A 16,320-nucleotide genomic window follows, 5' to 3' on the forward strand; every position below is an offset into this window, starting at 1 on the left:
TCGTCTATTATTGAACATTGAAATCCAACTATTTTCTGCTTCTGTTTTTTCATATGTCAACACAGCAGAAACATGTTTAATCTGGAAGGGCAGCTGAACAGGCATGCTGTTTCCATATGGAAAATCCCACCATTCCCAGAGACTCCCAGTAATCCCAAATCTCCCTCTTCAAGGGAGTGTGGGTCTTTTTTCGGAGCTGATAATTGGTGTAGGGGTCAGGGGTATTCCCGTCATCAGAGAGAAGCAAAGTGACACCAGATCCTTCCTTCATCCTTATGAAAACTCTTCTTTGTGCTGCCAGCCCATCAACATCCTGTTCTGCTGACGATACATCAGCATTATTAACAGCCGTTCAGCTGCAACCTTTCCTCATCAAATACAAAGCAAAACATTGTTGACAGTTGGCTTCCTTTACGACACGGGTGTCCAACGTGGGGCCAGGGGGCCATTTGCAGCCCTTGGAATAGCTTTGTGTGGCCCCCTGGACCCTTTTTAGGAATGCATATAAATGGTAATTAGCTTGCACTTTTTAAAAAACCTAAAATTTCACCAGTTCTACCTGCCATTAGTTCCTTTTTTCCCTGTCTGAGGTGAATGATCATTATTTTCTGAAATGCTACTTTGCTTACAGAGACTTTATAACCCACTTTTTTATTTTGGATGCTTAAAATGTTTTATGTTCTTTAGAAATTGAAGTTTTTTTATCTTTAAGTGGCTATACTTGCATTAATATGTCATAATTGTTATTATTATTATATTAGTTGAAAATGGTCTCAAAATGACATTATCGTTTATCGCGATAATTTCTGGGACAATTTATCATCCAGCAAAATTTGCTACACATATATTTACCTAAAAAGAAGCAATACATAGCAATAAATAGCCATAAAATATTGTGATAAAGCTTAAAGACCATATCGCCCACCCTTGATGAAAACGTCTTGTTTAGTGCACAGGCCTGTTCTACATGACAGCTGTGTGCAGCTTCTCATTTAAAACCATCAGCTCTTCAAAGCTGTGATGAGTCACTCCCCCAGACAGCTGCATCGTCTTTTCACACAAACACCACAAAATGCGCCGCAGATCCAACACGCCTGCCGCCTCGCCTCGCTGAGTCACCAGCCTGACAACAACAGGCGGCGATGGACGCATGCCATCCCCGCAGTGCACACTCTGCTTGGTCAGGCCGGGCTTCACGCCGCCACACTGCCCTTCAGCTGACGGAGTCATCCTGGATCAGAAAGCAAAGGTTTCCCAGATGGTCCAGATATACGGATTTAGGCGCTTGGAATTTTTATTATGATATTTTGTGGTACTATTATAAAAAGAAATACTCATTGCTTCTTTTGTAGCGATTTTGAAGATAAATTGTCCTAGAATTTATGGCAAGAAACAATAATATTGCTATTTTAAGACCATTTTCAACTAATATGGAGCCTATGCATGGGTTGATTCCTTTACATGCTGTCCTTTAACAACTGAATAAATTATACCTGCAGATTTTTGCTTTTTTGGAATTTTTGTATCAAAGCATTGCTTTTATAAACATAATGTCTTTACTTCAGTTATTGTAAAAGTTTTTTGGAAAACGTCTTGTAAAAAGTAGCATCTGAAAGTCGTTTTTGTTCTTTTGTGTTTGTTAGTTTTAGCTTACGTTGCATCATATTCATTTTTGGAAAGTTATTTGCGTCGCCAAATGAACCCTTAAGATAATAACTCTAATAGACTTGAGTTACCAGCATAATAGCTGAACTTTGATGGACAGACTTGCGTTGTTGTGGTTTGATTTAATGGTAAAATGGGAAACATTTAGTCACTCCTTTGTGGTTTACATGCTTGAACTTCAATGAGCAGAGTAAATGGTCCTTTAAATGCCTTTCAGTAAAGAACCGGGATAAAAATACATAAACTTTAATAAGGTATAAATACCCAAGGTGGGGTGCAAAAATCTCTTGCATCGTCTGTGTTTACACAGGATTAGTTTCAAAAAGGTGGCATAAAAAATCCTCTAAGAAGGTGAAGTTAAGTTCATGTTAAAATTAGTGTTTCTTTGGATTATTTTCCCACTATCAGCGCTAATCTAGAAAAACTGAGGGATTTGACAGCTGTTCAGTGTGACAAAGAACCAGCCATATGGCGCGTGGTTGAAATTAAAGCACTGAATTTTCTTTATGAAATAGTTTTTCCCTGATTGGTGTCACAGTTCTAGTTTGCCTCCTGCTACAGTTGAAAAAGTGTTTTATAGGTTTGGTAACTAAGTGGGCGGGGTTCTGGAGAACAGGACGCCGCGCGCAAAGGGTCAATAGATGGATTCAGCAAGCTACAGCCGACTTGATGGTCGATAGATGGATCATTGACCATCTATCTATGGTCAATGATCCATAGATTCACTGAGTCGGTGGCCAGCTATTCAGCAAGTTGAAGCTAGTTATCTATATCGATGGATCCAGCAAATTGAAACTACCATGTTAGCTATCTATACATAGATTATGCTAGCTATGTATAGCTAGCATAATCTATGCTAGCTATACATGCTAGCTAAGTTAGTTAGCCAGATAGATTCAGCAAATTGAAATTAGCTCGACAGATTCAGTGAATAATTGGTTTGTCCCAGCACAGCACGCAACAGTAACATAAATTTAAATAATAAGTAATTACAATTTAGTTCAGTTCAGTTCTTATGGAAGAAATAATATAACCTGACTTCTGTGATGCCTTTTGCCAACATTTGTTACCAAAGCACCAAAGCATTAGCAATGTGGCTATTTAGCATGCTACACTACAAAAACACAAAATCTTACCAAGCATTTTTCAAGTACAAAAGACAAAACTAATTTACAAATAACTTTACAGCAAAGATACAGGAGCTTGTTGAAAGTAAATAATTCCTTAAAACTGATTAAATTAATCTTACTGGTAGAATATTTCACTCCTAACATGGAGAATGTCGTGTTACAAGTGAAATAATTTACCTTTTTCAGTTCTTTTTTTATCAGTATTAAGGAATTAACTTAAAACAGGTTTCTGTACCTTGCTGAAAAGTTTTTTGGTGTTTTATTGAATGTATTGGACCAAAAACACTTGGTAGGATTTTGTGTGTCAGATTTGCAAAGTACCTTCTGCTGTGTGAAGCTGCTATAATAAATCCAAACAGCTTCTGCAGATCTGGTTCTACTCATGACAAGTCTATTTCAAGCTGACCTTTCCTCCTATATGCATTTAAGTCTGTTCAAATCATTGCTCCCAGCAGTGATTATGGTCCTTATTAACACCTTTTCCTACAGGCTGTCTGATTATTCTACAAGCAAATCAGAAATGATTTGATGTTTGCCGTATTTTCCATGTTTCTTTCTGATTTCTTACCACTTTGTAGTTTTCACAGGAAAAGCGGCTGTTGCTCCTGGGCGACACCTTGAGGCCGCAATAGAGCGCCATGCGAGGTCGTCACCGAGATGAAGATTACTGACAGACCCAAACAAACAGCTAGACATTCCTGAGAAGATGAGAGCAGTCTGAGCGAACAGAAGCGGTTTAGTGGCCACTTGCCCCTGACTGCCTTATCTCCGTCGCAGCGTCTTTACGGGCTGCTGCCGGTTGGAACATGACATGATTTACCTCTTTACAGGAAGGCTTCTCTTTATCTGCCCCCCGCCCCTTTTCAGACGGCTCGGCGAAGCCTCAGACATCCTGACACTGTTACGGCCCCCTGCCCACCCGCCGCCGCTGCCGCCTCTCTGAGTGTCATTCAGTCTGAGTCAAGTAGCCGACCTAGACTTGGTTCCTCTCCAGGTACAGACACAAAGCATGCAGAAATGGCAATGTTTATGTTGGGGCATAGGTTTTTTTTATTATTATTCGGTTTAAATGATGCCTTTCCACAGAAGAGGATTAGAGACACTTAAAAAAATATACTGATTTAACTTAATTAAAAGTCAGAATTGTAACATTAAAGTCAACGATACAAGGCTACCTAATTTGCTAACTACAGATTAATTCAGAAAGTTGAAGGTAGCTAGCTAGCTATCGATAGATAGATTCAGGGAGTTGAAGCTAGCTCTCTAGAGATAAAGTCAGCAAATTCAAACTACCCTGCTAGCTACATAGATTTAGCAAGTTGAAGCTAGCTAGCTAGCTAGCTATATGTCGATTCAGTGAGTTGAAGCTAGCTAGAATGATTCATTTGTAAGCACACAAGAATACAAATTTTAAAAAATAATAAGCTTGAGTTCAGTTTTGACAGAAGAAAAAAAAAATATATATATATATATATATATATATATATATATATATATCTCCAAAGTTTTCCTGCTTTGATGCCTTTTGGCAACATTTGTTTTATTCTTTTGTCTTCCGAAGATGAAGGATGAACATTTCACAACCTGAAGGCTCTTTAGGAATATCACAGAGCATATTTGGTTATTGACCCCTCAATCTGCTCACTTTCATCAATAAGGAGTCATAATGTCTCCATGCTGCCGTGAGCTCAGGGTGACATGTGGCGGCACATCCCCTCTGACCCAAGCTGGGCCGTCCAGCAGATGGCTGCTGGGAGAATGATGGATGGACTGATGGAGTCACTAACACAATAATCTAAAAAAGACATACAGTGAGTGGCTGCGGCTCTTCGTAAACAGAGGTAGATATGAACAGATGTCTCCTGACGGGCCAGAGGACCACAATCTGCTGCCATTTCATTCATATTTTTGGATTTGAACCGCCAAATTTCCCCCTTTTTCTATGTATATTTACCAAAAATCTGCAATTTTATTTAAATACATGCAAACGTTCACATTGACATCAGGTTTGAATAAATGGATCACCATTAGAGCCGTGCAGCAATGCATTAAGAAGGAACAAGAACCCAACATGAAAGAGCAGAAAACTGATTTAAAAACCACTTCATCCAGGGCCAGCCCAGAGATTTACAGGGCGTTGAGCAGAATTTGATTTGTGGGCCTTTTCCTGTTCAGCTTATCGCCACCTCCCCCTCGTTTAGGGAGCATTCATGTCAGCAACTGTTCAGTTCGATTTGATCAAAATTTTGTTTGTTGTCTAGAAAATCCAGTTTGTGGAGGTGTGAATACGTAAACTAACTCTGGTCCGCTTAAAAACCTCTGCCTCGGTTATTTGAAGTGAACTCTGGCGCAGTTTGAATGCATATGTGAACAAAAAGCGCTCCAAAGCCAGGAAGTGGACTACAAAGCAAGGCATTCTAGGTAAATACCACCAAAGCAAATGTGAGAGTCTAGCACTTGCAGGAGAAATTTGATAAAAAGTCTGCGCAAGTACTGAGTAACTGATCAAATTATCAATAATTTAATATTTACAAATCATCAGACAGACCAAAATGTAAACTTAAGTGGAAATTTTAGGCATTTTAAGGACAAAAATGTCAATAATTCATAAAAGTAACAACAAATATCAACATAATTTTTTTACAAATCAGTTTCTTTCAATAAAAAAACTTATGAAACTGTAACAAAAACTGCAGGTGTGTTTCTGAGTCTTTATCTTAGTCATAATAAAATGACTCGAGTAAAAATAAAAAAGTACAACTTAGTAGAAATACTCCTAAAAGTTCATTCTTTCCAGAAAGTTACTTAAATAAATGTAATTGAGTAAACATAGTTACCACCCAACTCTGTTGAAGATCCATCGAGATAGCCAAGCATAAGAAGTGTGAATGAATGGGATTTTAAATATAGCCACTGACTAAATACAGGATCCAAACAATCTTTTGTCATATGGATTATTAGAGTTTTATCATCAGTTTAGAGCCGATCGAGCAGCAGCACCAACCGAAGTCGGTAACCCTCCCTGCCTGCCAACCGGCGCAGGCCTCTAAAGTGGCTTCAGCCCGCAGGGAGCCGATCCAGGCCAGCTCTAAATAAGCCCTCATGTCCCTGCTTGTACTTCGTTTGGCGCATAAAACATGTGGTTTAGAGAAGCCTTGTGAGGCACAAGGCAGACCAAACAACTTGGCCTTAACGCGGCTGGTGGAGCATGGGAAACAAAGTCAGATGCTAGTAAGCCAGAGCGATGGGAGGGAGTATGAGCTCCTGACATCTGATGGGAATATTCATATCCCTGCAACAACACACAATCTGACCAAGAATTTCTGCTCTGGTCTTCAGTGCAAATACCTTAGTGCACTTGAAATAAGACTAAACTAACTCACAAGTAGCTTTTAAGGCTTTTATATAGGAGTTTTAAGGCAATAATTTCCTAATATTGATGAAAAATCTTCTCATTCCACTGGCAGATACATTCACTTATAACAAGACATTTTTCCAAACTTATAAGTGAAGAGAAACTGGAACTTTTTCATCAACATTAAGGAATTATTTACTTAAAACAAGCTCCTATATTTTTCTGAAAAGTTACTTGTAAGTTTATTTTGTCTTATTTTAAGTGTACCAAGATATTTGCACTAGAAAATAGACAAAATTACTTGGTAAGATTTTGTGTTTTTGCAGTGCAATCTTATTTCTAACAATATTTTTAACAATTAGCCAGGATAAACTTCTCCTTTTGTTAGCCCATTTAGAGACTTTTACAGTTAAATCAGCACATTGGTATCTAAAATACAAGAAAAACTTGTTTAAAAATTATTTTTCTAATCATTAAGTACTCAGATTTATCATTTGATTAATCTGGGCTGTTGTTTGTTTATATATAAAAGTTGGACAGAAATGTTGAGGATTTATGGCTTAATTATCTGTTCATTAACATGTACAGAAATACGAGTATAAAAGCACACGAGAAACATTATTTATCACCAGACAACAAAAAGTAATATTGTTCAAATAACTGAGTAAAAACGTAGGTTATTTTTCAACATCACATTTAAATCTCATGATTTATTTCCATAAAAAGTACCAGAAGCAGCTTTTTCAAAGTTCTGAATGGTTAGCGGTTTCAGAGTCCATGTTAAAACACAACCACACTAGTTTCCATTTTTCCCCGAGGCTTAGCCGTAAGCCAGGAGGGTCAAGAGCTACGATAAGCTCAAGGTTTTAACAACATTTCAACAATTACAAAACACAAACAAGTTTGACACATTTATATGATGAAAAATGTAATACAATAAGCTTTAAAATGGACCAAAGGCCTTCCCTCTGCAAGTGGCACAACAATTTTGATTTATGGACCGCAGGTCATTTGTTGACATGACAACCATGACGGTCAAATAATCAATCGAACGGATAGAACGCACCATAGATTACCGACATCGACGGCACTTCATAACACAGACGGCGGGTCATTTTAATCTTCTAAATGTGCTGATGTTTTCATGCTTATGTTGTCGGTTCCACTTATTTTTTTGTTGCTCACACACACTGACCTAGAGGTGTGTTGTCAGCCGGTGTGTGTGGGGGTTAGCTGTGTAATTAAGCTAGCTTTCTTATCAACCCATCTAAGAACCTCCACTGCCTTCCCTTCCTCTCTGCACCAGAAGAGATGCAGAAAAGAAAAGGAGAAGCAGAAAAAGAGCCTCAACAGGGCGCTTACTGAATAAAATGACTTTTAATAAAGCTGCTGCTTTTAATGCTATCACCTCTGAAATCTTTATAAAGGTTTGATTTTCCATTTCTTTGCTCCACATGTCTTTTCTGCAGCTGACCTGCTTTGTATTTTATCTCAGAATCCCAGACTCTGCTGAATATTTACCACCTCTGCAGCACCATATTGCCCTGAACAGTCAGTTTGTGCAACAATGCACAAAGCAAAGTGAAAGAATGATGCCTTGCTAATGCTTCAAAGGAAAATAGACTTGTGCACGCATGTGCTGCAGAACTCTAAAGGGGTAATTGACCCGATTGTAACTTTCCAAGCAGACATCAAAGTGAAAGACGGAATCAGGTGAGGGGAAACCACAGAGCATTTCCCTTTATATTAAACCCTTTGCTAATCCGCAGCCTTCTAGTAACCCAACACCGAAGCTGCTGCATTGTTACAGCCTGACGAGACAAGCCCCATAAAAAATACATCAACATAGAAATATACAGAAACGACTTGGAGCCACTAAAAGAAGGGAATTTTGACTTGAATCTCAGAAATTCTGACTTGAAAATTTCTGACTTTTTTCTCAGGATTCTGATTTTAATCTCAGAAAATGTAGATGTGAATTCTTCAAAAGATGAAGAAAAAGTCAGAATTCTGAGATTGAAATCAGAATTGTGAAAAAATTTTCAGAATTCTGAGAAAAAAACTAAGAATTCTGCAGAAAAATAAACTAAATTCTGCAAAAAAGACAAAGTTGTGAGCCTATGTGAGAAAAAAGTCGATTAAAGTGAGGATTTTGTGATTAAAGTCAGGATTGCTAGAAGAAAAGTCAGAATTCTAAGAAAAATTACATTTTGAGAAAAAATGTGACTGAATTCAGCCTTCTGTGAAAAAACAGTCAGAATTCAGAGACTAAACTCAGAACTGAGAAGAAAAATCTGATTTATTTTGTGAAATTAAAGTCAAAATTCTGAGAGTCAGAATTGTGATAGGAAACATCAGAATTTGGTGAAGAATATTTTAGAATTCTGAGAAACAAGTTGAATTAAGTAAGAATTCTGAAAAAAAAGTCAGAATTAAGCAAAAAAAAGTTCGAAGTCAGAAAAAAAATCTAAATTCTGTGAAAAAAACTGAATTTTCAGAAATAAGTCAGAATTCTGTTATTAAAGTCAGGATTGTGGGAAGAAAATTCAAAAATCTGCAGAAAAAAGTCAATATTCTGCAAAAAATGTCAAAGTTGGAATTCTTTTTTTTAAGTGACTCTAATCAACTTCTGTAGAAATAACCATCCTCAATTCAAGAACGTCTAAAGTGACTTTTAGCAAACAGAGCTTCCATTCTGTCACATTTTTACACATTTTGACACCAGAGAAACACGTAAAGCTGATAATTTCCCAAATCCCAGCTGCTACTTGACCCTGGACATGACCCACCTACCAGTTTCATGGTGAAATTGTTCTGCTCCCAGCGGCACAGCATCAAACTCATGGTGCTTCATACACCTGCCTCACATGTAGCAAGACGGCCGACGGACCCGTCGGGTCCTGATGGGTCACATCAGGACCAACTTTAGCCCAACAGAACCGGAGTGGGAAGAAACCCCAAGAATCCAAAGAATCCCAGACGGTTTCTCAGGGTGAAGGGAGAGCTGCTGCTACGCCGGGACCCAGCAGGTCTCTGGTTGCCTGGACTAGAAGAACCGGGTCCCTCAGCGTCTCCCCACCCACTCTGGACCAGAGAGGAGGTGAAAGGCGAGAGGAGCTCCGCCGCCTCTGCTGCTGCTTTGAGCCGCTGCCAAGCCAAATGCAGGATCCCTCCTCCTCCTCCTCCTCCTTGCCCACAGCAACACATTGTGCAATTGCTTTTCAATAGACCTTTGGTCAAACGGGGAGGAGGCTGAAAAAGAAAGGGACAGTCCTCGTACCCCTCCCCCGATAAAGCTCACCTCCCCCAATAAAATGGAAGAAAAGCAGCAAAAAGATGAGTGAACTTTTAATCGCAGTGTATGGAGACCAAATCTTGCCAAGTATTTTTGGTCTAGTTTGTAGTGCAAATATCTTAGTACACCTGAAATGAGACAAAACTAACTTACAGGTAGCTTTTCAGCAAAATGAAGAAGCTTGTTTTAAGTCAACAATCACTTAAAATTTATTAAAAAGTTTTAGTTCCACTGGCAGATTATAACAATATTTTTGCCATGTTAAAATTGAAATAATTTGCCAGTGGAACTAGAACATTTTAATCAATAGTAAGGAATTATTTACCTATAAGCTTCTATATCTTAATTAAAAGTTACTTGTAAGTTATTTTAGTCATTTTTTTCAAATGTACTGATATATTTCCAATAGAAACCATTTAAAAATACTTATGTTTTTGTGGTGTATGTGTTTTGACAAATTATTTTTCCAGCCTGAATTGGACTCTAAATTAACTTTAAGTCTTGCTGTCAATCTGGTTTTTTTTTATTCTTTATTGAGATTATTGTTTATGTTTATTATAAGTGAAATAATCTGCCAGTAGAACTAATATTATTTGTCAATATTAAAACAAGTTCCTATGTCTTGCTGAAAAGTTACTTACAGAAGTAAAACCAGCTGACCAAATATGCTAGAGCTCCACTTGGGTTGCTAGGTGACAAGCTGGGCTTTACTGAGGTTGCTAGGTAACGGGGCTGTGCCTGCTTATTTGTGAAATTACATTTCAGAAGCTTTTGAAATGACTCATTTCCAGACATCTAAAAACATTGATTTGAAGTCAAATAACAGCTGGGTGTTTTTTAAGCACTTGAGCTGTTTTTAGAAAAAGTACAAAACCAAATGGAAGCACAAAAACATGTAAAACGTGAATTTTACTCTGCTATATCTTGCTAAAATGTTACTTGTAACGTTTTTGTCTTTTTTTTTTTCCGAGTGTACTAAGATATTCAAACTATAAACTAGACTAAAAGTACTTGGTAAGATTTTGTGTTTTTGCAGTGTGAGAAATGAAAAAGCTTAGAGGCCAAACCACTTAAAACTCCAGACTAACAATCTCCTTTCCAGTTATTATTATTTCTTTAAACAGCTTCTTGCTGTGAAGAAAAGCCAAGTTTTATTTTCCGCAAACACAGATGGACCAAACCGCTCTCTGATCAGCCGTCACTCACAACTCGCTGCCCGATGCGGACCCATGTATTTATGTGCATGTGCTGCGTGGGTTCATAGCCCAAGTATTTATATATTTGTGAGTGTGGAAGAGAATCCACAGTACAGGATGCTCTCCGTTCAAGCTCGCTCCAACCCCCTATGCACACACGCGCTCCATTCCCGACCACAAATTACAAGCCGAATTTGAATTTTGGGAAAGACCCAAGATCTACAAAAAGTTCCCACAGCAGCGGGAGGCCTGATCACTTCCAGCAGGCTGAACAAACGCTTTCAACTCCTTAAAATAACAATATTTCTGATTTGTGTAAAGTGATATTTCCACCTAATTCTCTGCAGTGCTGAAAGTAATACGCAATTCAATAGCCATGAAATGATTTATATCAGTTTAATAGTAGCAAAATAGAGAAATCTAACACAAACATACACGTCAGGTCCAAAATGGATTCCCATCTTTTTCATTTGTACCAACCATGTTTTGTTTTCTTCTTGCTTGTAGTAATTGCTGTTTCCTCACAAACACTTTGTGTAATTAAGCTAATAAATCAGTAGCCATAATTTGATGATGATGATGATTATGAGTTATGATTTCTTTCCATAAATGAGTGTCCCTACAAACATTTTTCATCAGAGTACAAAATAATAAAGAAATGTAATAATGGCCACACAAAGAACCCAACAGTGAGTTGATTTTTCCACCAGAGCTAAGCGAAGTACAAGTTCTGGTTAATAATTACATTTAGGAGTATTTTTACTATGATGTACTTAATTTTAAGTTTCGCTGGTCTTACTTGAGTAAACTTTCTGGATTCTCTACCACTGAATGAAAAGCAAACATGTTTTAACCAAAGATTCACCAGACACAGACCTGCAGTTTTTGTTATAGTTTCACAAGTTTTTTATCGAAAGAAAATGATTTTATTTTTTTTTATATTAATTATTGTCATCCTTAAAATACCAAAATTTCCACTTAACTATACATTTTAGTCTAGCTGATGATGTACTATTTAAATATTAAATTTGATCAGTTACTCAGTACTCGAGCAGACTTTTTTTACTTTACCAAGTAAAAAAGTACTTGGCCAAAGTACTTTTAGCCAGAGTAATTTCTGGGTACCTTTTACTTTTGAGTAGAAATATATTAAATTAGTGCTACTCTTACTTGATGTGAAGTTTGTCAAAAAGTGTTTATTTATTTTTTGAATTCATTTTGTCTAGACAAGTTGTTTCTCCAGTCATTTATCGTTGATTTGTTACGTTGCGTTTGGCGGTTGGTGGTTACCATAGCAACCAGCTCCGCCCCCTTTTTCTGTTGCCTTCTGTGACTATGGCATGTATAGGAAACAGCTCTGTGTTTTCTTCACAAGTATGGTATTTTAGCAGATATTTTAGGCAAATTTGATCACATGCAGTGTTCCATTAGTAACGTTGCTGTTTTGTTTGATATGTTTTAGTTATAATTATTAATGTTGCCCATTTTAGCTATGTTTAATTTTACAAAGTTAACTGTTGCCAACTGCTCATTGGGAAGCATTGCTTTGTAGTTTGTTAATTATTGTATTTTATTTAATGTACGAGGGCAGAAGCTGCTGGACTGATGCAAACCACTTGATTTCCTTGTCTGTTAGAATCAGTACGGTGAACCTGAGTGTGTCTGTCGTGAAGTCAACCTACTGGACCTGAGACGAACGTAGAAGGGTTGCAGATGTACTATCAAAGCAGTGACCTGACCCGTCCACTCAGCCTTTGGACGTTCCCATTGCTCTGAACAGCATTGTCTCACTGTCCCTGTGGCTCTACACTGGGAAACTGTCAGCATTTAAAGCTCGAGTTTAACAGTTTTAGTGGAGGCCTTCAACAAGCTCATTAAGTGCAGCCGCAGTGAATGGACTGAGCAGTGGTTCCTTTCACAGCTCCAAATAAAACACAGTGTATCAGGGACAATAGCGGGGGTAACCCCACCGAGGAGGGGCTTTTGTTTTGGGGGAACCCTCCCTTTAAGCTGGGGGTGAAAACTACGCTGATGATGGGGGGAGACGGACCTGATTCATATAGACTCTCAGTTTAGGTTCAGAGACTCGCTGTAGGTTGAGACACAGACAAAAGCTGCTGGACTGATCAGAGTTTACATTTCTATGACCTTTTCTTTTTATAAAATGTAATGATCTGTCTGAGTTACAATAAAAATGGCATTGACTTAAAAGACAATGCAGGACTTCTGGAAAGACTTAATATCTTTAAAACGATAGAAGCACAAACAAAAAATTCTGCTGCACAATTCTACCGATGATCAAAAATGCTAGCATTAGCAGTTAGCTCCAAACCAGTGAAGAAATAAACAGAAAACTCAGTATAGCAATGATGTAAAATACTGGGGAGCATTTTTCAGTGGATGACATTAACTGAGGGTGTTTGAAAGATCATCATGAATAAATAAGCACCATGCACTCCTTCAAATTAGATTAACCCCTAAATTCAGATGTGATTTTTGATTTATTGTCAATAATTACTCGGTGTGGTTTAGCAAGAAGCTTCTTGACTGTCAGATTTACAGCTCTGCTGTGGAATCCAATATTTACCAGAGCAGCTTTCACACTTATTGCCGTTGCATGCAGGCTGAAACGGGAGGCGTAAGACGGCTTGAGAAAGTCCCCGAAGCTGCAGGAGAGAAGAGCTGAGAGCGGAGATGTGAAAATCCGCTCAGTCATCCTTTCAAAGGAGAACGGCGCTGACAGAAAGCCGAGCGATATTTCACAGCGGTTGTCACGTCTGTTTAAAATGAGCAATCATGTTCAACAGCAGCTGAAAGACGAGCAGGAACTCATCATTAAAAATGTAGAGATGAACTGATGCTCGATGCTCTGGGGACGGTGACTTCAGTCCTGTTGACCTTTACCCCCAACCTCTCCTCTCCATTCAGGCTCCAGCTTCCAGACCGATATGACGCTGATCGTGTTAGTCGAAGCGCTGATTCTCCAGGGGGCGCCGCTCACAAACCGCCATTTATGCTTCCCAACGAGCTCCATGTGACAACTGACACGAGGAAAGCAGAGACGCCGGAGTGCGGAGGGCACCTTGGCGGGGGATCGATTGGAAGGATGTTGACTCAGGAGAAGCAGATGTAGGCTCTTAATTAATATGGTTATGTCCTCAGCCATGACCTCAGACAGGAAGACAGCGAGGGCGACCGCACAGGAAGTGGAATCTGATCGAGACGCATTAGGAAAAGAAGTGAGGTCATTACTCCTGGAGCCAAAACGCCGTATGATCACACACACCGAACAGGTTTCCACACAGAGCAAATTTAATCCCAAGACTTCCAAAGATGATTTATTTATCAATGGAAAATCTGTCCAAGCCAACATGGTAATTTACAGTTATTTAAAGGGTGTTTACAGAAGCCGAGAGCAGAAGATATTCAGATAAACTTCACCAATGGTTTTGATAACGAGTTAATCTATAGAAAGCAAATGGTTGGTGTGAATGTTAAACCTGCAACCTGTTGTGGCACAAACCTGTGTTCTTGATGAAACAGAGATTGTTTTCTCAACAAAAAAACAACTAAATTTGTTTTCCAGAGATTAACTTATCTCTAGAGAAGCATCTGAAAAAGTGTGAGAGGAAAATGGAAAAGTAATTTCTTATCTAGAGAAAAACATTAAAAAAAACAAATTATGTTGAGAAAACCATCAGGAAATTAATTTGTTATCTCAAGAAAACTGTTGGGAAAAAGATTATGCAGAAAAAAGTTAATTATTTTGCTTATGTTAACTAATTCTGGCTAACTGCGTTGGCTGCATTTTCTCAACCTTTTGTACTCTCAGATTTATTTTCTAAAGCTTTTCACCTGTTTTGGCCTCGACAACCTACAAAATTAAAAGTTAAAAACCAAAGAATTGATTCTTGGTCATTGAGTTAAATCCAGATAAAAGTTGATCTGGATAAAAAGCTGCCTTTAACCTGTCATTCACAGGTTGTCATTCACAATGACAGGGGTGTCAAACTCCAGTCCTCAAGGGCCGCTGTCCTGCAGTGTTTAGATGTGCCACAGGTAAAAAACAGTGGAATGAAATGGCTTAATTACCTCCTCCCTGTGTAGATCGGTTCTCCTGAGCCTTGCTAATGACCTAATTATTCTTTTCAGGTGTGGTGCAGCAGAGGCACATCTAAAAGTTGCAGGACAGCGGCCCTTGAGGACTGGAGTTTGACACCAGAGAGGACCCAAATTTGGGTCCTCTCGTGAATGACAGGTTAAGGAAGTGGGAACCAATTGACAACTTTAGAACGACCTCACTTCACACACCCTCATTAGAAAAGGAAATATTTTGTTTTTTAAACATGCTACCATCTATTCCTTGATCAGAATTGGACATTTATTGTTTAGTAAAAACGCTTCAGGACAAACGTCAGGTTTCTGATGCCGCTCAGTCGGATCAATCTGCAGGACACACAGGTGCTGGGTGGAAATCTCTTATCTCTAAAGAGTCAGCTGTCAGAAAGGAAGGCAAACGACCTCAATTTGCCCTTGATGACGAATCTACTGGAGGCGATTCTAACAGCGACTCTAAATGAAAAGGTTCAGAGTTTAAATCCATGAGGATAAGAGACGATTCCCTACAAAACATGTTCTTTTTTTCTTTACTTGAACTCTGCAGTCTGTTAAAACCTGGTTATTTCTGTTCAACAATAACATCCCGGACAATAAAGCGTCCATTAAATCTGGTTTTAACTAGCAGCGCCTCTTGAAGTGACATATGTCTGTGTGGTCCTTTGTCATGGTAATAAAGAAAGTAATATACCCAGAACCCCCAGCAATCTGTGCAGCTCCGGACCGGCGGCCATTAGCAATGCAACGCTGCTGATTCTCCTTTCTCCCTCACCTGCTCCAGTCTGCAGGAGGCTGGAGCTGGGAACCATAAAAAAGTCATGACTGCATTTCACTGGGAGGAGGGAGGAGCACCAGTAATAAAGAACGGCCTCTTATTGGGGTCAACAAGGTTGAATCTACGTCGGCGTATTCGAGTCATTGGTGATAGAAAAAAAGGACATTTCCGCAAAGAAGGTCAGAAAATTTAGTTTATCTCTAAAATGTTCTAGAAAAAATACAAAAGACTTTCTGAGTTCAGGAAAAAAATAAATTCAGAAATTTTGACATTGTCTGAAATTTTCTGAAAAAAAAAAAAAAAAGGATTAAATTTCTGAGTACCAAAGGTAAAAAATTCGAGAAAAAATAAACAAATTTTATAGAAAAAAAAATGAAATTTCAAAAGTCAAACATTTTCAACTCTTTAAACTCAGAAAATTTTTTAAATTGGAAAATTTTCAACAAAATCTCTGAGATTAGTTTCAGGCTTTTTCCACCAAATTTTTGACTTCTCAAACTCAGAAATTTTCACAATTTTTCTATAAAATTTGTGAGATTAAACTCCAAATGTCTTAGTTTTTTGCAGAAATACTTTTTTCTATCAATTTTGGCTCTACTATGTCAAAATAGTACTTATTGGAATTTAATCCAGTTTCCTTTGAGATTAAATAAAAAACTAAGTTTTTACATTAATCTGTATCTTTCATATCCATGCAATTCCAAATGTACAAGCATAACTAACTTAGATTAATATTTCAGAGCTTAGATTCTTTTTTTGCATTTATTTGTCTGCATTTTCCCTGTTAT

The 16,320-nt window shown here is 38.2% G+C and overlaps 1 long non-coding RNA gene across 1 annotated transcript; it reads right to left on the bottom strand.

Moving 5' to 3' along the window:
* Nucleotides 1-12,865: 12,865 nt before the first annotated feature.
* LOC148160289 (uncharacterized) lies at nt 12,866-16,001 on the bottom strand. The gene is made up of 2 exons (XR_015762598.1): nt 15,449-16,001; nt 12,866-13,854 (listed from the first exon to the last, which is right to left on the bottom strand). It is a non-coding gene; the product is annotated as an uncharacterized LOC148160289 (long non-coding RNA).
* Nucleotides 16,002-16,320: the final 319 nt, after the last annotated feature.

The sequence above is a fragment of the Poecilia mexicana genome, unplaced genomic scaffold (assembly GCF_051168715.1).
Source record: "Poecilia mexicana isolate PSO_F unplaced genomic scaffold, ASM5116871v1 scaffold_3, whole genome shotgun sequence".
Classification (NCBI taxonomy): Eukaryota; Metazoa; Chordata; class Actinopteri; order Cyprinodontiformes; family Poeciliidae; genus Poecilia; species Poecilia mexicana.